Genomic DNA, 27,124 nt, shown 5'->3' with positions numbered 1-27,124 from the left:
GCACACCTGGCCTGATGGCCTTCAAGAATTGCACCCAACAGAGGGAAAGACTGTTCTGAAACCCCCTGACACCTCAGCCTCTCACCCTTGCCCATTTTTGGAGGTTTCTGCTGAGTAACTTCACAAACTGGGCCTCTGTTTTCTCATCTGTAAAACAAAGGCGTTGAATGAGGCCTGGCTTTTGAAGCTGTGTTCTGAGGGGCCCTGAGGATTGGGGGGACAGACCAGGCCTCAGCCTCCTGCTCTCTCTCATCTAGAACTGCTCCACTTTGATCTACTTCATATGTTGGAGTGTATGATTGTGTTTGAAGAAAGGAATCCACTGTTTTAAAAATTGTCTTGGAAGCCAGTGATTTCTGGGGGCCCTTTCAGATCTGTTGTTCTCTCCTCCCAATAATCTCATATCACCTGCAGGTGATGAATCATTATCATCATGGTCATCATCACCATCATCGTCATCATCACCATCACTGGCTAAACTTGTTTTATTATCCAGAGAGTACAGGCAAGGTGAAAGTAGAATTACCTAGACATGGCCAGGTACAGTGGCTCATTCCTGTAATCCCAGCACTTTGGGAGGCCAAGGTGGGCGGATCACGAGGTCAGGAGATCAAGACCATCCTGGCTAACACAGTGAAACCCCGTCTCTACTAAAAATACAAAAAATTAGTGTGGTGTGGTGGCGGGCGCCTGTAGTCCCAGCTACTAGGGAGGCTGAGGCAGGAGAATGGCATGAACCCGGGAGGCAGAGCTTGCAGTGAGCAGAGATTGTGCCACTGCACTCCAGCCTGGGTGATAGAGCTAGCCTATTTGTATTCCAGAAAATTAAATATATTTATAAGAGTGAGGAGGTTCCAAATGGTCACTAAAAAGCTGATCACTTTCATTAAGAAACAAGCCCTACCAAGAGAATCCTGAGAGAAGGAACTTTGCAGCCAGGGAGACCAGTGTTCAGACTCTATTTTCTCTTCTAAGCCCCATGACTTTGGGCAAGCGACATCCTCTCTAAACCTTAGCTTGTTCACCTGAAACATGAACATAATAATCAGTAGTAGCTTTTATAAGTGAGAATGGAAGAAGATAATAGATATAAGCCCCCAACTGTTTCTTCCTTTCTCCAACTCCCAGTGTCACAGAGGACTCACCAGTTCCAGGAGTCTGGGCCAGTGAGACAAACAGAATGCTCTCTATCCTGTGATTAGAGACTAGATAAGTTCCCAGGAAAGGTGAGAGAAGTCACCAGGAAAGGGCTCGGCAGGGTGATATGGTTTGGCTGTGTCCCTACCCAAATCTTATCTTGAACTGTAGCTCCCACAATTCCCATGTGTTGTGGGAGGGACCCAGTTGTAGGTAATTGAATCATGGGGGTGGGTCTTTCTCATGGTGTTCTCATGATAGTGAATAAGTCTCATGAGATCTGATGGCTTTATAAAGAAGAGTTCCCTTGCACAAGCTCTCTCTTTTTGCCTGCCACCATCCAGGTAAGACATGACTTGCTCCTCCTTGCCTTCCACCATGATTGTGAGGCCTCCCCAGCCATGTGGAACTGTGAGTCCATTAAACCTCTTTCCTTTATAAATTATCCAGTCTCCGGTATGTCTTTATCAGCAGTGTGAAAACGAACTCACACACAAGGCTTCCCTTTCTGCATCAAGATTCAGGCCAGTTTTCCCTTCTGAACTGGTCCTCACTTGGTTACTCAGTTAACCTCCTGCCCAGATTCACACATCTAAGAGGAAGTAGAGTAGGCTAGGCCACCCTCCAGCCTACTGCACATGGGACTGGATAGGACAAGGAGAGGAAAGAAAGACAAGATGTCTTTCTTTGAGACTACCTTACTCCTGTAGTGAGGTGTATGGGGTGTACAGCTTAGAGTTGAGCCCAGCCTTAAGAAATTGGAGTCACTGGGACAAAGATAATATTTTAGTAGCTCTTATAACTTTTCTTTCATAATCCTCTTGCTATGATCTGCCTCATCCACAGGATCCTGCAGTAGTCAGTTCCCAGTAATGAACGCAGCAGGAAGGCCAAACATGGGGATTTGGGAGCCAGACTACAAGAATTTGATTCCTGACCCTGTCATTTCCTAGCTGTGCATCTTTGGACAAGTTATTCCATGTCTTTGCACCCTCATTTGTAGAACAGGGGTGCTAGTAGTAGGCTTATCTCATAGGATTGTTCTAAGCATTTAATGAGGTCATTCATGTCTAATATCTATCATAGAATAATCACTTGTATTAGTCATGATAAGTAAAGCAAGCTACCGTAACAAATAACCCAAAATATCAGCGGCTTAGCATAATACTTGTGTTTCATTTATACCAAAGCCCAATGTGGGTCCAAGTGCTCTCCTTGAAGAAGAGGCCCAAGGAGCCAGTCTCTTTCCATCTTGTAACATCACAATCCTCAACAATCCTCAACATGTGTTCTCTGCAGTTGCCATGGGCGGAAAAGAGAGAAAAGGATTGCTCAGAGGGAATTATACCAAGCCTGCAAACTGCATACATCACTCTACCTGCATTGACCCGAACCCAATCTAATTACAAGGGAAGCTGAAAAATATAATTGTCTTCCTGGGTATGCAGGCAGAAAAAAAAAAACAGGATTGGTGAGCAGCTAGTCATCTCTACCACTGTACATATGAAGTTTAGCTGATAATAGTGCTGTTACGGTTATTATCTATAGGAATGAGCATGGAGGGTGGGGTAAATTAATGCACAGGCAAACCTAAACTTCAGAGGAGGAAACTCAAGGTTAAGCAAAGGATACATTCTCCCTCTTCTTCACTTCCTTCACCTTTTGCCTGACCAGCCCTCCTGGGAGCAGGTGGGCCGACTGCTTTGAACCTCACCTCCACTGGACATTCCTACTTACCTTCTGGCAGAGGAGCTCCTGGCTCTCAAGCAATCTAAAAGGCAGTTGGCAGAGTGCCCAGGGAGAAACCTGGAGACTAGATTATTTAAATGAGTCGATCACTTCCCAAATCAGTGACCATTAGCTTCACTGATGACCTGCATAATGTTCAGCTCTGCACCTGGTGATCACAGATGGGGAAGGGGGGCCAAACCTAGGGAGCTACATGGATCCTGATGACAGTCAGATGGTTAGAAGTCCCTTCGCCATTCTTTCTCCAATTTGATGCCAGTGCTGGTTTCCCAAAACACCTCCAGCATGTATGCATGCCTTAGGTATTTGCAGAAAACCTATCCAGAAGCCAAAAATGTTATCAGGCCTCTGCTTTAGGCAATAGTGGACTCTCACAGGCCCATTCCTCCGTCTAGATGGACCTCATTTACTGCTTTGAGGGACTCAGGATATAAGCCTCTGAAAAGCTACTGAGACCCCAAGAACAAAAATGGACAGAGATTTTTTTTGGCCACCTGAAGAAAGCCATGGATAAAGTAGCTTCTCAGCAGGCAGATATACCTGTATATGCCATGTGCAGTAGCAGTGGACTTGCCCACCTTTTACTGCAGACTATCATTGTATCTAAATTTCAAGCAAACTATTAGGCTCAACATCCTTGATAGAATATCGAATCCTAAGGCACAGGTGTGGGACCCATGTCAATGAAGTCTTTCATAGCCAACCTTATAGTCCACCTTCCTCTGTCCATCCTCCCAAAATCCACTTTCACATGTGGTCATGTTGTTTCTGCCAACAGACTAACCAGGTCCTGCAATGCCTTGGAATGCAGCACTTCCATCCTGAGGCAGGGACTATAGTTCCTCATTTGGGTATGCTGAGAACTGACCCTAGCTAATGGCCTAGAGGCAATGGGGATTGGGAGTGGAGGTAAGGCAGATCTTGAAGAGTACATACACCATCTTGTGAGACTTCAGAGGAAGTCTTTACATCATCTCCAAGCAAAGGGAAGCTGTTTTCCTGTATTAAATAAGAGATGCCTGCTTCTGCTGGGCTGAAGAATTATGGAGGATTGGTGGCTAGAGAGTCTTAGGCACTTCCAACATACTGTCCCTATCCCTAGTCTCAGGGTACCACTCTTTCACCTTTAGAACTGTAAATTTGACTTAGGAGACCCAACCATGCAAATTCAGTATGCTTTGCAGCTCTGCTGCTATTATTATCAGATCCTGGGCCTGATTTTCAGCAGTTTGTTCTATAGATGCAGAAGTTAGGGGCTGCCATAGAGGCCCTCTGGCTTTCCCAGAATGCTGTAAGTTAGCAATAAGCTGTTTTGAATTTTTTTGTCAAGCATTCCAATGTCGTCAAAAGCAGCTTGTACCTACTACAATCCTTATAATTAGGATCACCACATTCCACCAGTCAAGAGCCATAGTCAATACATAGTCCAGTGGTTCCCAAATTTGCTGCATATAAGAATCACCTGGAGGTTTTTTTAAAAAGTACTTACTGTCACCTGGCCTTCACCCATAGACACTTTGATTTAATTAGTTTGGGATGAAACCTAGGCAAGGGGATTTTTTTTTAAAGCTCTCCCCATGATTTTAATGTACAGCAATTTAGAAACTATTGGCATCCCCGAATGCCTCATCTTCTACTTGTACTTCATCACAACTAACTACAGGCAAAAGCCTGGTGATAGTGATGCCAATGCACATCAGGGGTTGTTACCAGTCCACTTGCCACCAGCAATGGGGGCCCTCCACCTTTAGCCTAGTGGGCAATTCAACTTCAAATCCCATCTTGAAGGTCTGCTTTCTAAGGCCACTCTTAAAACTATCTTTTTCCAGGTTCCCTAGAAAATAGAGACTGAGCAAATCCTATATGCTAAGGCTATTGGGGGGAATGAAATTCTAGGAAAGCAGGAGTGAAGAAAAGAGATAAACAGAGAAAGAGAGTTAGCAAATATAAAGTGCATTACTGGTTGGGTGTGGTGGCTCACACCTGCAATCCCGGCACTTTGGGAGGCTGAGGCGGGCAGATCACTTGAGGCCAGGAGTTTAAGACCAGACCAGCCAACATGGAGAAACCCCGTTTCTACTAAAAATACAAAAATTAGCTGGGTGTGGTGGCACATGCCTGTAATCCCAGCTACTTGGGAGGCTGAGGCATGAGAATCACTTGAACCCAGGAGGCAGAGGTTGCAGTGAGTCAAGATTGTACCACTGCTCTCCACCTAGGAGACAGAGCGAGACCCTGTCTCAAAAAAAAAAAATAAATAAAATGCATTACCAAACCGGCCACAGCTTAATGAGAAACTGATTCAGTCCTGCAGGATGTCTTCAGAGAGACCATACGGGACTACCCACCCTCAAATAGTACCTCTCAGGAGAGGCGGACAGAAGGATTTTCCTCTAATTCCCATCTCCAGTTGGTCATAGTTTGCTAGTTGCCATTCCTGGATTTGTGTGTGTATGAATACCAGATGGATCCCATAGTATCTTGAATCTCCATAGTGAAAGGAAAGTCCCATGCCAGCAAATGAGAGGCAAGAGATCTATGGCACAGGAATCGAGGAGAGGCATTGCATCAGTTGTCTATTGCTGTGGAACAAACCACTCCCAAAACTCAACAGCTGAAAACAACAACCATTTTATTTGCTTACAATAATACAGGCAAGCAATATGGACTGGGCTCAGCTTAGTGGTTCTTCTGTTGGTCTTTCCAGGGTTACCTACATGGCTGCAGTCATCTAGTGGCTTACTTGGGGCTGAATGGTCCAAGATGGCCACAGTGACATGTTGGGCAGTTGGTGCTTCCTGATGGCACCATCTCCTCATAGGGTCATCCTTCATGGTCACTTCTCTTCATATGATGATTCACCCTCTTTGAGGCTTTCTGACATGGCAGCATTGCATTCTAAGATGAGGAGACAAGAGGCTGCAAGATGTCTTGAAGCTGAAACTCAGAAGTCACACAAAGTCATTTCCACACATTCTGTTGGTCAAAGAAGTTACAAGGCCAGCCCAGATTCAAGGAGAAGGGAAATAGACATCTTGATGGGAGTAGAGTAGGCATACTGTAATGGGGCATGCACACAGCAATGAAAGGGGTCATTGCAGCCACCTTTACTAATATTCTACCATGAGCACTGTGACTTTATGCTTACAAGCAGGCTGCTGTTTCATGGCAACAGTGGAGGCAGCAGTGGCCAACTGGCTCCAAAACAATAGCACAAGTGGTGGTGAGAGCTGCTCCAGCCAAAAACCAAGGAGAATCTGTAGTTCTTGTGGCCATAACCTGAATTCATTGCAGAGTATACAACTGTTTTAGAAAACAATGTGGCAATATTTAATAAAAAGTTGAAGATGTGCCTGTACTCCCACCTCAAAATTCCACCTCCAGAAATTCTCACAGGTGTTCACAAGGTGAGGACAAACATGTCCATGGTAACATTGTTTGAAATAGCAAAACATAGAACAACCTAAAAGTCTATTCACAAAGGAATGGATAAATGAACTCTGATATATTCATTCAATGGTAGCATATAGTAACTAAATGATAATAGATGTATCGCATGAATAAATGTCAGAGATATAAAGGTGAGTGCAAAAAAGAAAGTTTTAGAAGAAGAACCACATATTAATATAATTTGTTTAAAAATTTTTTAAAGGCAAAAAATGATACTTTGTATTGTTTAAGTATGCATACATAGGTAGAAAAATATAAAAACATGTATGAGAGAGGCTAGGAGCTTGAGACCAGCTGGGGTGACACAGCAAGACCCTGTCTCTACAAAAAACTTTTTAAAAATTGGCTGGATGTGGTGGCGCATACCTGTGGTCCTAGCTCCTCAAGAGGATGAGGCGAGAGGATCGCTTGAGCCTAGGAGTTCAAGGCTGCAGTGAGCCATGATTGCACGACTGTACTCCAACCTGGAAAACGGAGTAAGACCCTGTCTCTAAAAACAACAACAACAAAACCACATGTGAAAACGTGCGATGGTTAATTTTATATGTCAACTTGACTGGGCCGTGGGGTGCCCAGATTAAACATGATTTCTGGGTATGTCTGTGCCAGTGTTTCCAGAGGAGATCAGCACTTGAATCAGATGGTCCTCCCCAGTGTGGGTGGGCACCACCCAATCCATTAAGGGCCTGAATAGAACAAAGAGTAGAGGAAGAAGGGCTTTACTCCTTTTTTTCTGCACCTCTGCAAATATATATATGTCCTATCAGTTCTTTTTCTCTGGAGAACCATAATACAGAAAGATACTCCCAACTTCAGGATTATGGTTAACGCCAGGAAAGAAAAATGGGATCGGGGAAGAGTATGGGGTGGGCGTGAGTGATCAAACAATCTGCAGTATTGTGTTTATTAAAACAAAAAGTCATCCAAAGTAAACAGAGTAAGTGCTAAGTTTTGTTATATGTGGGCTTTGGGTCCATGGATTTTTATCACATTATTTTCTAGAATTATATTTTTAAATGTCATAATAAAAAATACAAATATTCTTAAAAGGCATCAAAAGACCCTAATTCTGGTCTGGAGTCAGCTTCTAATCTTGCCATTTGATAGAAATATATATGTGAGAAATACACCAAAATATAAATAGTGCTTATCTCTGAGTGATAAAATTTTAAATGATCTTTGATTTCTTAATTTTTATTGCATTTTAAAAGAATTGCTCGTACTTTTTTATCAGAAAAATTGAGATATTCCTTTAAAACTTTGTTCTTTAAGGCTGAGCGCAGTGGCTCACGCCTTTAATCCCAGCACTTTGGGAGGCCGAGGTGGGTAAATCACCTGAGGTCAGGAGTTCAAGACCAGCCTGACCAACATGGTGAAACCCTGTCTCTACTAAAAATAAGAAAATTAGCTAAGAGTGGTGGTGCACACCTATAATCCCAGCTACTTGGGAGGCTGAGGCAGGAGAGTCGCTTGAACCCAGGAGGCAGAGGTTGCAGTGAGCCGAGATCACGCCATTGCACTCCAGCCTTGGCGATGGAGACAGACTCCCTCTCAACAAAAACAAAAACAAAAACAAAGAAAACCTTTGTTCTTTGGCCTTAGAGAAATCACGCAACTTTTCTGCTTACCTTGTGCGGAAATGGTCTTTAAAGCTATTACGCATAACAAGAAAAAATAAATTGAAAACATCATTTTGTTCACTGGACATATGCCCCAGCCTTTGTTAGGTCACATCATTCTCCTGCACAGAGCATGTACACTTGGACGTTAAATCCAGCTGTCCTCCAGCGTGGCTGCCCTTCTGGTGGGAAGAAGGACAGCGACATCATGTGCAAACAAGGCTTTCCCTTACTGAAAAGTGGACCTCCCTTCCCTATTCCCTTATTAAATAACTCTCAGCTACAATGGCTTATTTTGACGGAGAACCCCCTTTAAGATATTATCCTTTTCTAAGCTCAACAGGCAATAAATAAAAGGACACCAACGTCTACACGCCCCCTCCCACGTGTGCTGATTTTACAGTGTCACTTTCCATCAATTGAGGTGTTCATCACTGTCATAGTACAGAACCTTGAGGTTTCTTTATACTAAATGGGCTGGGGTCTCTTTTAAGGGGTCCCACCTACTTCCTGCCCACCAGTGAATGAGGATAGCTAGTTTGAGCCATCACTACCAACAGTCACAGCTGTGTCACCCTGTAGGTGAGACTAGTAAACTGAGAACACAGAGGCAGCACAAACTCCCTCAGTCCTGACCTGATTCAGCAGATACAAATCTGTCAGGGGGCCCAACTCGAAGTAGCTTAAGCAAAAAAGGGGAGTTATTTATAGCTTATCTAATTGGAATGAATAGGGTGGATCTGGAGACTCAAAGTATACCTGCAGTTTGCATCTCGGCTTCTTTCTTTGTGTTGATCTCATTCTGCCTTTCTTCAAATAACTCCCTCCAGAGGGTAGGACCAAAGAAAGGAAAACTGGCAGTAGGCAGTTCCAGACTTACCTTGCTCCAGCTCAGGATCTGCAAGGAAAGAAAGGGAGCGCATTCACTGTCTTGGAAGAACTCTGATTGGACCAACTTGAGCCTCCGGTCCACCATGAGGACCAGTCATTAAAGCCAGGGAATAATTGGCCAAGCCTGGGCCATGTGCCCATTTTTGTAGCTGAGGGATGGGGCAGGGTACAGGGATGGAGGCCTCATCAGAATCTAGGACACAGGCATGGAGGAGCAATTCTCTAAAGGAATAAAGTGTGCTGTCATCTAAGGAGAGGAGAAAGGAAGGCTGGGCAAACAAAAACAAAAGTCCACCCAGTGCACATGGGAGAGGAGCTCTATTCTGCCGCAAGTCTGTTAAGAAAACAGCACAGAAGCATCTCCAGTGAAGTTTGTCTTCTCCTCCTGCCCCATTCTAAGGATGTGTGTGGATTGCATGTGAGGTGAGGGGAGGGCCTCCAGAGTAAGATGACAGAGCTACTTGCAGCTGTATGGTAGGCGGAGCGGGGGTGGGAGTTCATCTGGAACTAGACAAAACTCCTGCTCCTCCTCTCCAGCTCCGTCACCCCTCCCTCTCCTTGTTTCTCTGTTCTTTTACTCATCTCCTTTCTTTCTAAAGGCAATAACCTTCATGCTTATAACCTTGCCTAGTGATAATTAAAAGACATCCTGGCTTCTTAAGAGCAAGCCCTTGTATTTCAGGGGCAGAAAAACAGTGAGTGACAGGAAAATAATAAGCTAATCTCTTATGAGAATATACACAAAAATCCTAAACAAATCACTAGCAAACAGAATTCAGCAGTGTTATTTGATTGCCAATTTTTGATGTACAAAAAGACAGCAAATTCATGTACTTCAATCTAATAAAAAAGAGTTCTATGACCAAGTTGGATTTGACCCAGGGATAGAAATAATTTAACATTTCATATTGTGATTTTGACATGTTATCATCTCAATAGACGATTGACTAAAATATATGACTTAATAATTCAAAGTTAATTTTTTAAAACAAAATAGCAATAGAAGGAAACCTCCTTAACCTGGTAAGGATAGCTAACAAAAATCTTCATCAAACTTCATGACAGAACATTAAAACTACTGTCTTTATAAGTAAGCAGATGGCAGATGGTGGAAGCTAGGTTTCTTCCGGTTAGAGAGGAAAATTAGTTAATAAAGGAGGAAGTCTAGAATGAACCATGTTGTACTGGATTACAATCGGAAACATTGTAATCCAGTTGAGCTCATGTTGAGATTAATAAAGATGCAAATGGATAGATTCAGACATAATCATAGGTATGTGCATACATGAGCTAGTATATATACATATATTCTTAGTTCTGTCTGCTGAGAAGACTAGAAACAGTGATATCCCAGTTGTAAGGAGCACACACATCACCCAGATCTTGGTTTCCAAATTCCATTCTCCAATAAAAGGAACCAGAGCTCCTTGGAGAAATGGCTGATTCTAGGGCTATGGCAGAGAAAATAAAAAATAAGTGCGGATCTTGTTATATAACCAGAAAGTAAGAAGATGCCAAAAAACAAAATATAGGGGCATGTCAAAGGGACACTGGAGCCAACCTGAAAGAGCTCCAATGCCCAAACTGGAAGAATTTGAGCAATAAAATAAATAACATACTATAAGCCAGAGTATAAGAAAATACATGAGTCCATGCTGCTATAAATAAGTGATTGAATAAGCAAACAGACAGATAAATAGGAAAGACAAGTCTTTCTTACAGAAGGAGTCCAGATAATACAGTATATGAACATACTCCATCCTCTAGGAGGTGAAACTTAAGTTTGGCTGTGTCCCCACCCAAATCTCATTTTGAATTGAAGTTTCCATAATCCCCAAGTGTAGTGGGAGGGATGCAGTGGAGGTAATTGAATCATGGGGGTGATTACCCCTATGCTATTCTCGTGATAGTAAGTGGGTTCTCACGAGATCTGATGGTTTTATAAGGGGCTTTTCCCCCTTTGCTCAGCACTCACTCCATCCTACCACCCTGTGAAGAGGTGCCTTCTGCCATGTGATTGTAAGTTTCCTGAGGCCTCCCCAGTCATGCGGAACTGCGAGTCCATTAAACCTGTTTTCTTTATAAATTACCCAGTCTTGGGTATTTCTTCATAGCAGCGTGAGAACAGACTAATACAATCCCTCTTCCCTTTCCCCCTTCTCCCACTTAACGATGGGTTGGAATTGAGAATGGAAAGGGCATAGGGGAGGTAAATTTACTATGGAAAACTCTGGCAAACATTGCCTTAGTCAGGTGACTTAAGTTAACTTCACCAGTGATGCTTCATGTTGACAGCATGTACTCTTGGATACAACATGATAAGAAGGACACTGCTCTGATATTATTCCCAAAAAACCATAAACCCATTCTATTCATGAGAAAAACATCAGGCAAACTCAAAATTGAGAAACATTCTATAAACTACCTAACCAATATGCCTCAAAACTGTCAAGGTCATGAAAAAGAAAGAAGGAAAAACTGTCATAGACCAGGCGAGACTAAGAAGACATGATGACTAAACAGAATGGGATATCCTAGATGGGATCCTGAGACAGAAAAGGGACATTAGAGGAAGAACTAGTGAAATCTGAATAAACTCTAGAGTTTACTGAATATTGATATATCAGTTTTGCTTTCTTAGTTTTGACATGGGTACCATGTTCTGTAATTGTTAACAATGGAGGAGACTGAGTGAGGAGTCTATGGCAACTCTATGTACTATCTTTGCAAGTTCTTAAAATAAATTTAAAATTATATAAAAATAAAACATTTATGCCAAAAAATTTCCCTTGAAGTCAGGACAAGTAGAAGGATGACCTCAAGATGCTAACTGACAGTGTAACAAAACAGAAAGAAACAAAATATATCAGGATTAAAAAGGAAAAGCTGAAATGTGCATTATTCAATATCATTGTTTACACAGAAAATCCAAAACAATAAACAAACCATTAAAACTGATAAGGCTTCAGTCAATTTCTATCAACACACACACACACACACACACACAAATATTTACCTACATAACAGCAACAATAAGAAAATGTAAATATTTTTAAAGATTCCATTACAATGGCACGAAAAAGCTTATAATTTATCTAGAAATTAATCGAACATAAGATGCCCAAGGCCTTTATACAGAAACTTAAAAGGTTTCTTTGAAAGATATAAAAACGAAATCGAATAAATGGAAAGATACACCATGTTCATGGATGGAAAACTTTATATCACAAAGATGACACTTTTCCACAAATTAATATAAACAGTAAAATTACAATCAAAATCCCATCAGAGTTTTTCATAATATACTTTCCAGGTAGTTTATTTCCACCAAGAAACTGGCCACATGAAAAGCTCCACAGAGCAATGACCGGTAGCAACAGCCTCATCTCTTCTTTGCCATCATCCCAGCATGATGGGGCCTGTGCCTTAGTCCCCACTCACTCCAAAGGTGATGAGTGGGATGAATTTCAAAGCCAGGTGAGTTCTATTTTTTTTTTTTTTTAAAGCAGAGCAATGGAGAAAATTGGTTCCTGCTACTTCTATTGCTCAGGGACCAAAGCCTCTTCCTCTCTGGGATCTGTCCAGCCAGGACATAATAAATAACCCCACCAGTGGAAAAAACACTTTCATTTGATTCCATGAGTTTATAAATCAGTATGTTACTCAGTTATCCCCTGACTTCATCTAATATTTTTCTCCATCACTCCAGGAGGGATAGTGTCCGGCAGGAAAAACTTACATTCTGAAATGTGTGTTTCATCTTCTTCCAGTATGGAAAAGTGGGCTCAGTGAAGAGGGAAGAGCGAGCATCCACTGCCAGCTTTCCAGCTGGACACGAGCCATGCAAAGGCATCCAGGAAGAATCTAGTTGGAAGATGACTCTATCAGGCTGGATCAGAACTTGATGGCTGGCAGCTCACACGGAGACTCCACATGACCCGCTCGGAAGAGTCAGTCATCCCTTTGTGCTTCAGTGTCTGTTCCTCTAGTCAGAAGGAAGCTCTAGGACACAGCTTGGGCCAAAAGATAAGCCCTAACAATCGCACCCACGTGTGTATAGTACCTCATAGTTTGCAAATTATTTGATCTCATTTGACCCACGTAAGAACCCTGTGGATATCATCATTTGAAAGATGGGGAACATGCTATTTTACAGTTGGGGATGCAAACCCAGACTTCAAATTCACACCTAGCGCGCAGGCAAGCCAGAACTCACATCCAATTTTTTAAAAAGGAGTGTCCTGAACTACTCCGTCTTCACACACCTCCTACATCATTGCTTTCTGTGGTGTTATCCCAAATCTCCACCTGCATCCAGCTCTTCAAGCTGCAGTTCAGGCTGGGTTGAGATGTCCGGCGGCGGCAATTTTACCCATCTGAAAGCAGAGAGAGGCATGCGGCTGGTCCGCACGCAAGGCAGAGAGGGGTCTTTTGGTATCGTAATCATCAGGCCCCCACTAATAAGAAAAGCAGTCTCTGCAAGCTAGGAACTTCAAAGAGAAACCAGCAACACCCTCTCTGCGTGCTGCGGCTCCTCCTGGGCCTGCTCGCCGAGCCATCCCCTGGCCAGCCCGCTGCTGACACCTTGTGGCCGACAGAGTTCTTGCCCATTTCCTCTCAGAATTACGTCAAGCAAGGTGGCTGGGTGCTAGGAACCAGACCCACCTCCTATTGTTCTTCCCGGGTTCCCCGACAGCCCCCCTCCTCGGAAGCCCAGGGCTTCAGGGCTGCTTACTGTCAGGGCTGCTTAGGGGCCTGTGTGACCCTCGGTGGATGTCCGCTGAGTTTCCTCAGGACCCAGGCTGCCCAGCCCCTGCCAAGCCACCGTGGCAGTCACAGGGCCCTCTAGGTGGCACCTGCTGCCCCAGGCAGGAACCAGCACACACAATGCTCACCAAAAGACTGGGAGGTGAAATAAGGATTTGCTCATAAAAGCAGGCATGAGCCAGACGCCTGAACATTGTTCTACTTTGGGGCCCTATATCTGCCACCATAAAGTGTGGGTGTCAGAGGGGTCAGAGGACACCCTGCTGGAAATAGAGCTTGTGGCAAACAGCCTCCGGGGACAGCCATTGAGGCAAATGACACCTTGGAGGCGTAAATCACCCAAGGGACTTGTTCTGTTGTCAGTGGAAAAACAATTCAAATTCTAAGGAGACACTGATGGCAGCAGAGGGAGAGGGTGCCCCGTGTCTGCATGCCTACCCTTTGAGAAAAGGGATCTAACTAAATAGTAGAGAGTCTTGTTACTATTTTTTTTTATTAAAAAAAAAATTTGAGACGAGACCCAGCTCTGTCATCCAGGCTGGAGTGCAGAGGCACAATCTCGGCTCACTGCAACCTCCGCCTCCCAGGCTCAAGTGGTCCTCCCACCTTAGCCTCCCAACAGCTAGGATTACAGATGTGAGACACCGTGCCCACTAATTTTTGTATTTTTTGTAGAGATGGGGTTTCACCATGTTGTCCAGCTTGGTCTTAAACTCTTGACCTCAAGTGATCTGCCCACCTCAGCCTCCCAAAGTGCTAGGATTACAGGTGTGAGCCACCGTGTTAAGCCTTGTTATTATTTTAAAATGTGGTATTCAATGATTTCCGTTCAAGGCATTGTTAATATTCCAAACAATGATCATCAGTGTGGCTGTGATGAGCTTAATTAGATTAATAAAAATTTAAGATAGTTCTGTCTGAAAGCACCAGGATCTCCCATTACATTGAGTAGGCAAGAGTCTGAAAGCAGCCCTCTGTTAATTAATCTCCAGCCCTCTGTTTCCCCACCTATAAAATGTTTGAACAAATTTGTATTTCTCGAAGTGTGGTTTGTGAACATGAATGCCTCAGAATCACACAGTCTTATTAAAAGATGCAGATTATAAGATCACTAATCTGAGGTCTGGGGATCTGCATTTTAACCCATTCTTTAAGTAATTCTTATGCACATGTATTTGAGAATCATTAAAGTGATGCAGGGTCTAAGATCTATTGAGACCTATTATGCACCAGGCACTGACAAGAGGTCTTTTCTCTTGAAGAGCCCACAGTCTTGTTGAGAACATAGACAAGTGAACAAAAAGGTACAGTAACTTACAAATGCTGTGAGGGAAAGGAGGAGAGAGTGGGTGACTGCCTGGGGGCATCATCTCTTCTGCTACCATTCCAATGTTTGTCCCCTCAAAACTCATGTTGAAATTCATGCCCCAATGTAACAGCACTGTGAGGTGTGGCCTTTGAGAGCTGATTGGGTGGTGAGTGCTCTGCCCTCATGAATGGACTAATGGTCATCACAGGAGTAGGTCAGTTATCGCAAGAGCCAGTCTGTTACAAAAGGCCAAATTGGCTCTCTCTGATGAGGCCCCTCTCCATGTGATGCCCTGGGTCGCCTCAGGACTCTGCAGAGAGGCCCCGTCAGCAAGAAGGCCCTCACCAGATGTGCTCCTAGACCTTGGACTTCCCAGTCTCCAGAACTGTCAGAAATAATTTTTTTTTTTTTTAGCTTTATAAATTACCTAGTCTCAGGTATGCAGTTACAGCAACAGAAAAAGACTAGGCAGCTTCACAGAGGAGGTGGTACTGGAGCTGAGTCAGGAAAAATGGGTTCCCCAGGGCACTGAGTTCAGCTGAGGGGGAAGGAGGGGCCATCCCAGACCTCAGGGGTAGCATGTGACTTTCGGCCTCCTCCTGGGGCTGGGACTGTGAGGCATCTGATGCCCCGCCCCTAGGGTGAGGCCAGCATCTGTAAGAGGAGAGGGACGCATTAAGGATTAGCCTGCGGTTTTCATTTGATCCAAAAATGGATCCAAAGCTCTGGTAATCTCATCCTCTCCTTCCAAAGAAGTAAGAGGTCAGGTCCTCAAACAGGGAATACCCAAGGGGCCCCACCCCATGTCCACCACAGCGCGCCTCTGGGAGGCTGCAGGAGCGATGGGTCAGGGAGCTTCCACAAAAGCAGGCCTAAGTTCTGTGTCAGCAAATTATGTTTTTAGTAAAAGGCATTTACTATTTAATCAGTTTTTTTCCTTCTTATTTCTCTTTCTTCTTCTTCCCTTGTTTCCTTTCCATTTTCTTGACTGTCTGATATTTAAAACTGTCTATTTTCTATAGTATTTGGCAACTGCACCCCAAAATATCTTTAGTTACCTACTACATGGGATCTAATTCTTGTTCTTAAATTTACCCCTATCCCTCAGCATGAGTTTGGCCCATGCCTTCTTACCCAAATAGCCATCGTCCTGGCCTCCTCAGGCTAGTGGCCTTGGGTATACACTGAGAAGAGTAAAGCCAGGCTAAGCACCATCCCATTGATCTTCTGCTAGTGACGCACTGGAGGTTGCTTCTATCAGCTCACAAGAGCTGATTCTAAATTTTCAGAAATTTTCTGAGAAGGTGTTAAGTACAGACGTTATTAAAAGTTAAATTATACACACTTAAATAAGTTATATTAAAAGCAAAGGTAATAAATGCTAAGAACATATCATGTTTCCATTATTTTACTACATTATATTACCATCTATTCTCTCGAGGTTATTTACATCTATTATATCTGCATAGTAGAAAATTATATAAGAATGTGTGGCTACACATGTCTTTCTAACTGAGTTCTGTGACATCACAGTCTTAGCTTGAACTCTGTCATGGTAAGAATATTTACACCATGGATGTAAATTGGCAAGTGCTGGGAATCAGGTCTTGATTTATTGTTTTGTTGCTTGTCTAGACTTAAAGTGATGGGGAATGTTCATAATGAGGATTAAACTCAAAAGAGTGCCATGTCTGTGGCTGTTACATTGTGAATAACATGAAAATTTGAGGAAATATTCTCCCAGTATTTGATTTAGAAAAGAAGTCACTCATGTAATTGATGAATGAGTGAGGTTTCAACCTATGTCTTCGTGGTTTCACTTTTGTCTAATACATTAACATACCAGAAAATATCATTCAACATTTATATCAGAACTACACTCATTCAGCAGTTGCAACCAAGTAGTTACAAGAATTCAACAAAAATCAACAGAGCATTCTGTGAGAATCTATTGGTTCTATGGAATTTATAACAAAGAGTGTTATATATTTTATCATTATTATAAATTGCATGTTCCACATCTTTCATAACAGCAAAATGTATAATAAACTTACATACATATGGATAATCACGCTTTTTCCCCTCAGAGAGCCCACAGTGAAACATGTTCCAGCACACCATTAATCCCCTGAGCTTTGTGTCTGTGGAACACAACTCACACCCCACATCAAGGCAGCAAACACTTTAATCAGTTCTAATTCCAAAGTGACTGCTGAAAGAAACATTCGGAGAGTTCATGAAGATCCGGGTTCCCATCTTGATCCTGCTACTCATGAGCTATCTGCCACTAGGCAAGTCACTCCGCCTTTCTCTATACCTCACTTCCCACATGTGCAAAAATGAGGGCATTGAACAATACAAACAATCCTGTCTTTTCCAGCTCTCAAATGTCATGCCTTATGCACATGTGAGAAAGGGACAGCTCCGAAGTTACAGGAATTCAAACCAACCTAAAGGCTTCCAAATGTCATCTGTGAGGTCATGTTGTTTACTCACTGTACCTTCAGATGACATGAAAATCAGGCAGCCAGAAGGGAGAAGAGAAGCCTTCTTTTGAGCCCTGTACATTTGAGATGGCGTAGCCATGGGGATGGGAAGGGAGTGAGAACCGGCCTTGCTTCCTCAGCTGCTGCCTCTCTTCCTCTGGACTCAGGCTTTTCTGCTCCGTGGAGCCTCTTGGGCACTGAGTTCTCCCCACACAGCAGAAACGAGCCCAGCACAGAGAGCTCCCTAACCTGAGGGATGGCCTACAAGAGATTAATAGCAAACTTGTAGGAAGGAAGCATGCGAAAGCTCACACAGGTCTTTTGTAGCCTTCACAACGTTGGGCAGGAAATGGTTAATCAGGGCCGACCCTGAGCCTGGACGGCTGAAGTCAGGGAAGAGGCAGCGATTAATTACACTACACAGGAAGTGCAGGCCTCCATCCCTGTGCCCAATGGGGAAATCCATTTTCAATTCTGACCTCAATGTGGAAGTGACTCTTCCTGCCAAAAGGAGAGGAGTACAAGCGTCCCTGCCCCCACAGCACAGCAGAACTAGAAGACAGAACACAGGCAGATGCAGCACCAGGGGTAGGCAAAGCCCAGGCAACGTGCACAGCAGGCAGCTTGATGGAGAAAACTTTCCTTAGTGGCACCTGATGAGACAACTCTTCCCGTACATGCACTGAAACAGGGAATAGGTACAAAAAACACAAACAAAAAAAAACCCAAGAAAATGCTACTTAGTGTGGAACAGGAATAACAGAAGACACAGACAAGGTCAGCAGAACCTAGGAGAGTCCAGACACACCAGACATTGCCTGTAGTTCCATAGCAAGGAATGCAGCCTGGGCAACATAGTGAGACCCTTTCCTTAAAAAAAAAATGGTGTTTTTTGTTTTTTGTTTTTTCTTTTTTCGAGACAGAGTTTTGCTCTGTCACCCAGGCTGCAGTGCAGTGGCACAGTCTTGGCTCACTGCAACCTCTGCCTCCCAGGCTCAAGCAATTCTCGTGATTCAGCTTCCTGAATAGCTGGGATTACAGGTATATACCACCACACCCAGCTAATTTTTTGTATTTTTAGTAGAGACGGGGTTTCACCATCTTGGCCAGACTGGTCTTGAACTCCTGGCCTCAAGTTGATCTACCTGCCTCAGCCTCCCCAAAGTGCTGGGATTACAAACATGAGCCACCGCGCCCAACCAAAAAAGGTTTTTTTAAATTAGTCAGGTATGGTGGCACAGGCCTGTAGTCCCAGCTACTCAGGAGGCTGAAGCAGGAGAATCGCTTGAGCCTGGGAGTTTGAGGTTGCAGTGAGCTATTATCGTGCCACTGCACTCCAACCTAGGTGACAACGTGAGAACCCCCATCTGTTTTTTTTTTTTAAAGCAAAGAATAAATGGAAGGCATACCAGAAGCCCACTGCATATTTTTTATCCATATTTTTAATGAAACTAATATATGATAAAAAATAACATACATAGTTGCTGTTCCATTTTTCTGTTTGTCTAAAGGCCCAAGCTGAAGAACCCCTTGGGGAATGGTTTCAGCTAGATCATCCTGACCTATGGTTAAGCTCCAGGTTGTGATGCTCAGGGTGGGAAGCACGAGGTGAGCTGCACTGTCCCTCCTTCTGCTTTATGGACTGGGGTCTTCGGGAGGTCTGTCTCTGTCTTGGTATGCAGCACGTTTACATGTTCACATACTCTATCAGCCAAGGCCCAACCAGGAAAACAGAGCACCTCAGGCCCTTGCAGCCAGGGGAGCGCAAGGAAGGGAAGGGGGTCCACAGTGATGGAGAGCTGAGAAGCTGGGCAGGGGACAGTGAGAAAACCCTGAGGCTGAAGGAACAAACATAGGAAGACTTCATGGGAGCTTCAGCTCCTAAGGGCTTTCCAGAGGGAACTGAGGAAGGTGGCTGAGGGAGAGAGAGAGGGAGAGAAATCCCGTCTCCCATTAGCCGAATACAGCCAGGGTGAGGGCCCTGCCATGTGGAGCAGAGCAGGGAAAGTTGAGAAATGGATCTCAGAGCAAACAGGCCCAGAGCCAGCACACCTGCTATCATCTAACCCTGGAAGCAACCCCAAGAGTAGGTCTCATCATCTCCATATCACTGAGAGAGAAATCGAGCCTTGGAGACATTAAAGACCAGTGCGGCCAGCAGTGCACGGCAGGAAGTGGCGGGGCTGAGAGGGAAACTTCGGTCTTCCATCTGCACATCCGTTCATTCTTCCGTGGCCCTACAGCGGTGTGGAGGCGGGGATGGCTACTGAGCAGCACAGCACTTCCAAGTTGGTTTCACGGTAGCCGTCCTTACCCTCCTGCTCGTTCCTGTGCCAGAAGGAGCCACGGTCAGGGTGCCACATGGTGCTCTGGCATGAGAGGAGGCCATCCTGGCCAGGACTGCCAGCCAGGGAGGTGGACTCACAGAGGGCCTCTCCAACCTCTCTGAGCCCCCATTAAAGGCCTCTGTGAGATCTTCAGAAGGACAGAGCAATGGGCCAACACGAGGCTGTGCCAGCTAATTATTCAGCCCTCCTTCTGCTCCCTGGAAGCCCCAGCCCTGCTGGACGGGCGGCCTTCTGTGTTCCTCGTGTTAGATGGCCTGGTTCCCCTCTCAGCGGGGCTGGTATTTGGTTGATCCTTCAGGCTCCCATTTGGCTCATAAAACGCAAACATCTGCTGGGGCTCTGGTTGGCCTGCGGCAGACTTCAGAGTGGAGAGGGATGGAGGAAAGGTGAGGAGAGGGAAAGGAGGACTCGGGCAGCCTTTCTGGGGGAGTTAATGAGTTACTCTGTGATGTGGTGGGGTGGGGGGTGGGCTTTATCAAGCCAGAGCCCTGATCAGCTCCCCAAAGAAGAGAAAGGAAAAGAGAAGAGGATTTTCCCGGAGTTTCTCTGGAAAGTCTGAGGGAGTCTGCAATGCTTTCCTCCATTGCCGCGCTGCCTCCAACTGTTCCATTTCTCACCAGTTGGCTATTATTTTCTAACGCATTTTGATAATTACTTTATCAATCAAGACAGATAAACAAAAGCCTAAAAATACATCTGAGTGAATGAGTTCCCAGAGCCAACCAGTCTTCAGTACTCTGATTTTTGTGACTTTTTTTTCAGAGATGCTTGGGAAACAGTTGAAGGGCTCCATTCCTTATTAATGGGTGGCCCAGTAAAATACATTAACCAACCTCTGCCCTCCTGGCTCGGATGTATAGGGTCAAAAGAATTCAGTTAAGGAAATGGTATCTAAGCAAAAGAAGGCCTCTTAAAAAACTCGCCTAAAGCCTTTTTCTTATGAGAATGGCTCTTTGCTTTTGATTTGCTTATTAAATCAACAGATGCCTGGGTCAAGAGTTGAGAAAGCCCTTTGGCTGGGCGCAGTGGCTCATGCCTGTAATCCCAGCACTTTGGGAGGCCGAGATGGGCGGATCACGAGGTCAGGAGATCGAGACCATGGTGAAACCCCGTCTCTACTAAAAATACAAAAAATTAGCCGGGCGAGGTGGCGGGTGCCTGTAGTCCCAGCTACTCTGGAGGCTGAGGCAGGAGAATGGCATGAACCCGGGAGGCAGAGCTTGCAGTGAGCTGAGATTGCGCCACTGCGCTCCAGCCTGAGCGACAGAGCGAGACTCCGTCTCAAAAAAAATAAATAAATAAAAGAAAAGAAAAAGAAAAGAGAAAGCCCTTCATGTGGCACCTTTTAAAGAAGTAAAATGGAGAGAGTTGTATTATATCATTGCAACTGTTTAGAAAGAAAAAGTGCCAGTTACTCAATGAATAGAGCTCATATTTCAGAAGCCAAATGCTGTCTAGTTATACCCTGTGAGCGCCTGGACATAAACCCAGCCCATTAACCTCATCTTTATCTCACAGAGTGGCCCAGCCCAGCCAGGCTTATTAAGAGCCTCAAGGGAGAAGCCAAGGAGCATGGCATTTGAGAAGAGGCACCAGCCTCAACTCCTGCCTTAGTCCTAATCTAAGATTTTGGAATGAAAAATTCACTGGGGCACATGACCCTCCTGAGCTTCCAGGCTTTTGCACCACGTGCCACCCTACCCCCTTCTCTAGTTTTTATTCCTCAAAGTAACAGTGGTCCCTCCCAGGAGGGGGTCTGGGCCTTCTTTCCCCCAAAGAACGGCACAGGACTAACATATTCAGTGACTTTCCTGACAATCCATGGCAGGTACTGCAGGATATCAGACCTGAAGGAAACCATCCAATTTATAGCTGCTCACGTAAAAGCCATCAGGAGGATCATGAAATGATTCTCCATATGGTGCCCTGAAGCTTCCAAAAACTATACGAGAAAGGGGCTTGGAAGGAATTCTTTCCCTTTTGGAGACAAGGAGGGTCGAAGCCAAGCATCTGTGGCAACCTGGAAAAGACACTCCTCCCCAACACCCACCTCCACTGCATCCCCAGGGGCGGCCCCGAGGATCAGTCCGTGACGGCCCAGGCCCACAGGGTCACTGCCATTGGCCACTTAGGCTTGTCCATTAACCAAGCTTATGTTTTCTAGCATAAATGAACTCTACAGTTACATTGTGTGGAGGCTTTGGGACATGGTTTGCCAAATGGAAAAACATTTGGAGGTTGGGAAAATATCTTGCACATAAATTACTGAAGGCACAGAGAATCTAAAAGAGGGATGGAATCAGAAGCCAAGGAAAAGCCAGGAGGGAGCCAAAGAAAAACGGAGAGAGAGACAGAGACAGGGAAAGCGATGTAATGATTTCTCTTAATGACCCGCCTTCGGACCAAAGGCAAGGTTCTAAGCCGTGTTTTCGTCTCATAAAAGCCATGTGCCTGAGTATTAGGAAAGATCTTTAAATGGCCAGATCAAGCCTCCATTTTTCATGCTTTCTGAGTAGAGTTCTTCATTGATTATGTTAAGTGCCGGCCCCCAGTTAGAAACACAAAAGGCTCATTGTCTTTGACTGTGGCAAAGGCCAGTTACACACTTGTTAATTTCCTGATTTATAACACTGAAGAGACGAACTGAGAGGGGTGCTTCCTCTCTCTTTCTCTATGTCTCTGTCTCACTCTCTCTCTTGCTCTCCGTGGTGGTGGTGGAAACTATTAAAACAGAGGCAGATCAGGAAGTTTGTGATAAAGAAAAGCCAGGCTCTGGTCTGACATACAATCTCTCTCTTGGCTTAAGTAAACTTGCTTCTTCAAGGCTTGCCATCAACAGAGTCCGGCTCACGTTTCACCACTAAATCTAAGTCAACAATCTCTAATCTGGACACTGGGTTCGGAATCCAGGCTCAGGTTGCACTTGGAAGCTGACAGCAGGGACAAGAGCAGAGAAAAATACGGCCTTTGTTTCTGGTTTGATCGTCCCCACCGAGCTGAGCTGAGGTCATGTGTCGTTTTCTGTCATCAACAAGATAAAAGTTTGCACCTTTCTGGCCCTGAAATGTCTCTCCTGCCATTTATATTAAGGCCAAGAAGCTCTCTGGCCCAGAATCGGAGGGCCAAGTTTGTGGAGAGCTTAGATTTGGAGTCCTTTTCATCTTTCTGACATGTGATACCGTGACATAGGCAGCCCTTGCGGGGTTGCTATGCAGATATACAATTTCTGAAAAGTTACACCCGGAAAACGAAAACCCTGGGCTGGATTAGCATTTCACAAAGAACAGGGAGAAAATGTGTAGCAGTTAGGCTAAAAAGCTAAAAAAGAAAAAAAAAGGTGAATTAAACTTTCATGAAAACGAACTCTTTTTCAAAGGATCAATAAGTATAAAAGTATCTTATTTCATTCCTGGCCTTCGGTCCGAGCCCTAATCCAGCCACTGTGTGCGAAGGAGATACTGTGAGCTCTGTGGTGGAGACTGGGAAGGGAGGTCTTGGTGTAGGGTAAGGTTCAGTCATGCTGGGGAGTGTGAAATTAAAGGGCTTAGGTACGGTCCTGCTGTTTTATAAAACTCTTCTTTTTTCCTCTCTACCATTGTTTTCATTGTTTTTACTTTGTACCAAGCCTTCTCTTTTGTTTAAGTAAACCTAGAAAGAAGAATAAACACAAACACATAGTCTAAAGGTTCTGGCTAAAGACGTTTCAGTTTCTACCTTCCTTTTCTTTACCAATGTCAAAGGCATGCCTTCCAGAGCTCACTCACTCACAACCTAGCCTTTCCTAAAAAGTGTTTTTTTTCAAGTATTTCCAACACCAGAAATTATTTTACATGAAACATTAAAATGGAATGTGATTGTTTGCATGAGACATAGGAGACTGGAAATAATGAGAGGTTTTTCCTGTTATCCCTGAGACCTAGTGACTTCCAGCTGAGACCCTTACATGCCGTCCTGTGAGCCAGCCGTGTCCACACAGCTGGAGAGGCGGTGGCCCCTCGCCTGCTGCTCAGGACTCCAGGACACCCCAACAGTTTTAACTGCAGAAGGTCTGGAGGGAAGCCCAGAGCAGGAAATAGGAAAGGGGGTTTTGAAGGACACAGAGGACATGGAGAAGATTCAAGGAACTCAACTGATACTGTTCCAACGGTGGATGAGAGGCACAGCAGCCAGGGAGCTAGACACCAAACAACTCCGCCTGTCCATGCAGAAGGCAAAGATGCCTTACCCTGACCCTTGCATTCAGGAGCTCCAAGGCTGGTTAGAGGAAAGCAGAGGAGGGGAAATAAGAACAGTAAAGGGCCACAGAGTGGATCTCCTTAGGCATTCTTATTTATTAGATTCTGAAGTGGCAATGTTTGCACAGAGTTCTCATAGAGGATGGGAATTTATGGGAAGTTTGTTAGGTAAAAAAGAGATGGGCAATTGACTTTTTCTGTAACTCAAGAGATGAGAATCACTGTTAACGTTCCTTTATGTCACCTCCAAGGTTGATGCTCTCCAAGATGAACTGACACGTGTGAAAGTGAAATGAGGTATTCAATGAACTGGCTCTGTTCTCATGTACACAGCACGTAGACATCCATCCATCCACAAGAGAAAGGCCCAAATGGGAGTGTGCAGTGAAGTTTGGGCTCCGAGCTCACACTCCCCAAGTATAGTTCCAGGCTGTGCCACAACCGTGTGCTCAGTTTCCCCATCAGTAAAACGGGAATACTAGTACCGATCTCATAGGGTTGTTGTGAGGTATAAATGAAGTAATGCAACTAAATGACGTTTAGCAATCCTCGGAGAAATGTACATTACAATTAACAGAGGTGTCTATTCCTTCTCGTAGGAGTTCACTGTCTGTTGATTTGGCCCAAATCTGCATGTGAGGAACAGATGAGGAAGGAGAGCATCATCTGTTGCCTGAGGTCTGAAGCAAGATGGAATGGCATTATCAGACATGCATCACATTGGCTGATTGAGATCCAAACTGAGTTATGAGCTGAGTTGATGCTGGTATTTCTGCATCCATCAAGAGCGCCGACCGCCCTTGGGGGCAGTGGGTTCAAATTTGGGCTCTATTACATCCTAGCTGAGTGGCTGAGCGGATCACTTAACCTTCCTGGACTGTATTTGCCTCATCCAGAAATGAGGATCACACTGCCTGTAGCGCATGGTTTTGTGAGAACTGCCTGAGATAGTCCGGGTGAATGGTATGTGTGCCTGGCACATGGAGGTTCTCAGCATGTATGTCCTTTCATCCAGTCTTTCAGCTGGTCAAGTGGGGATCCGAGGCATAGCCCAAAAGTGACCATGGGGCTTGGATTCAGCTCCCTGCACTCTGGGCAAGGTGACCCCATGTGGGTCACAGTCAGTGCGGCCCCAGCAGCTCTACTGGTGTCCTGTTCACCGTCCCATCTAAGCACGTACCGTGGGGGGAATCTCGGTGTGCAGTTCAAAAAATTGGAACAATGGGAAGTGGAAAAAGGCCCTGGCTCACGTGCCGTCTGCTCCCTACCCCAGGAAATGTAACACATGTGCCAAAGTGTCCTCACTCCTCTTCCCTTCTCTGAGCTATGACACAGGCCCCCAGCCCCTCTCCTTCAAGTGTTACCTACAGATACCTTGACAGTCCTATTTTAGATCTTGTCCAAAACCAGGTGTCAGGAGAAGTAGCAGTCATTTTTTTTTCTCCAAACCTAATATGATAGTCAAAGATGTCTTGATCTTATTTGGTTGGTTTAGGCACCAACTAAACGATCATAACTCTGCCCTATGGCCTCAACTGCCAAGTGCCTCAGGCTGTAGTGAGGCAGCTCAGCCCTGAAACCCACTACTGGGTCCTGTCTCTTACTATTTGTAACACCTTGGACAGAAAACCCCTTTGTCTTCATGACTCAGTTTCTTTGGCTATGAGATGGGGATGATGATACTATCACTCCCTCACTGGGCTGACGTGAGAATTACATGAATGACTGTCAGGAAAGCCCTTAGCACAGGGCCCTGCACAAAAGAAGCACCTAATGGCTGGGAGCCATCTCTCAGCCAAAGTCCCCCTTCACTAGAAGAATGACATACACAGGTGGCAACTGTTCTTTCCACCCACAGTCGAGAGATAGAAGAAGAGGCATTTTCTGGGTACTGAAGAATATCTTTCCATCTATAAATGTGTCCAAGGGTCAAGGAATTATCTCATCTCAAAGGCAAAACGCGTAACAATTGCATGACCTGGAATCAGCATTCAGCACAAATGCAAGGGCAGTGGCTGAGTCTTATCCCATTTGTGTTGCTCCCAGCACTTAGTACTAGCCTTGCATTCAGAAGCCCAAAGTGTGCTGCTGACTGGCTGCCTCGGGAGTAGCACTGGCACCTCCCTCAAGGACTAGAAACACAAAATGAAACTCCAGAGTCTTTCTGTGTTTGCTGCACAGCTGCTCTGATTTCCAGGGTCTTACTGTCTTCTTCTGTCATTAGGCTAGTAGAATAAAAGTGGTTCAACTCAGCCAACACTTTCAGTTCCAAGAGCAGTGAGTAGCTCTTCAAGGATGCAAAGTGAAGAGGGCCATGGTGGGTCCCTCCAGTGAGCCTGGCAATGTGGGAAGACTGTTCAGCACAGTGCCAGAAGTGGCCTCTGTCCATTTAAACATGGGTCATGGAAGCCCAAGGGAGAAACAATTAATTGCCCCTCAGGGATTCAAGTTTGGCTTCATGGAGGGGTGGCATGTAAACTGATCCTTGAAGGAGATGGCTTATTAGTTTTTAAAATAAATAATATCAGTGAGGGCTTTCCAGGGGCTGTGCATGTGCTCAGGAGATGAGAGGCGAATAAGACACAATCCCCATCCTCAAGGACTTTGCATACTGGTAAAGCGCACAGACAGATGAGCGGCTGGAAAAGCTGAGTATGATCTGCACCAGGGCAGAGGTCAGCACAGAGGGGGCACCTGCCCCAACAGGGGAGGGGAAGAGCTGGTCCATGCAGCTTCCCAGGGAAGACCTCATCTGAGCAGCTGGGCTGCAGAAATTGCCCAGGGAAGAGGAAGGAAAAACATCCCACGTGCAAAGACACAGGAGGGAGAGACAGCAGGGGCATAGGAACCAGCTCCTAATTCTAGGCAGGTGGCATGTCGGTGAGGCTGGTGACAGGGAGTGGGAGTGGACTCAGCTGGGAGGCAGCAAAAGCCAGAGCAGGGAGGGCTTTGCATGTTATACGCTGCCCTTGACTTTGACTTGGTAGGCTACAGGGAACCACTGAAAAGCTGCAAGGAGGTATTACATGTCTCAGGGAGGGTCCCTACTGAAGCTGTTAAAGGAGGCTAAGCATCTGGCCCTTGGGGTACCCGGGGTGGTTGAGGAGGGAAAGGACTTCGCCAGAGTCTTGAG

The sequence above is a fragment of the Nomascus leucogenys genome, chromosome 3 (genome assembly GCF_006542625.1).
Source record: "Nomascus leucogenys isolate Asia chromosome 3, Asia_NLE_v1, whole genome shotgun sequence".
Lineage (NCBI taxonomy): Eukaryota > Metazoa > Chordata > Mammalia > Primates > Hylobatidae > Nomascus > Nomascus leucogenys.
This window is presented reverse-complemented; position numbering follows the sequence as displayed.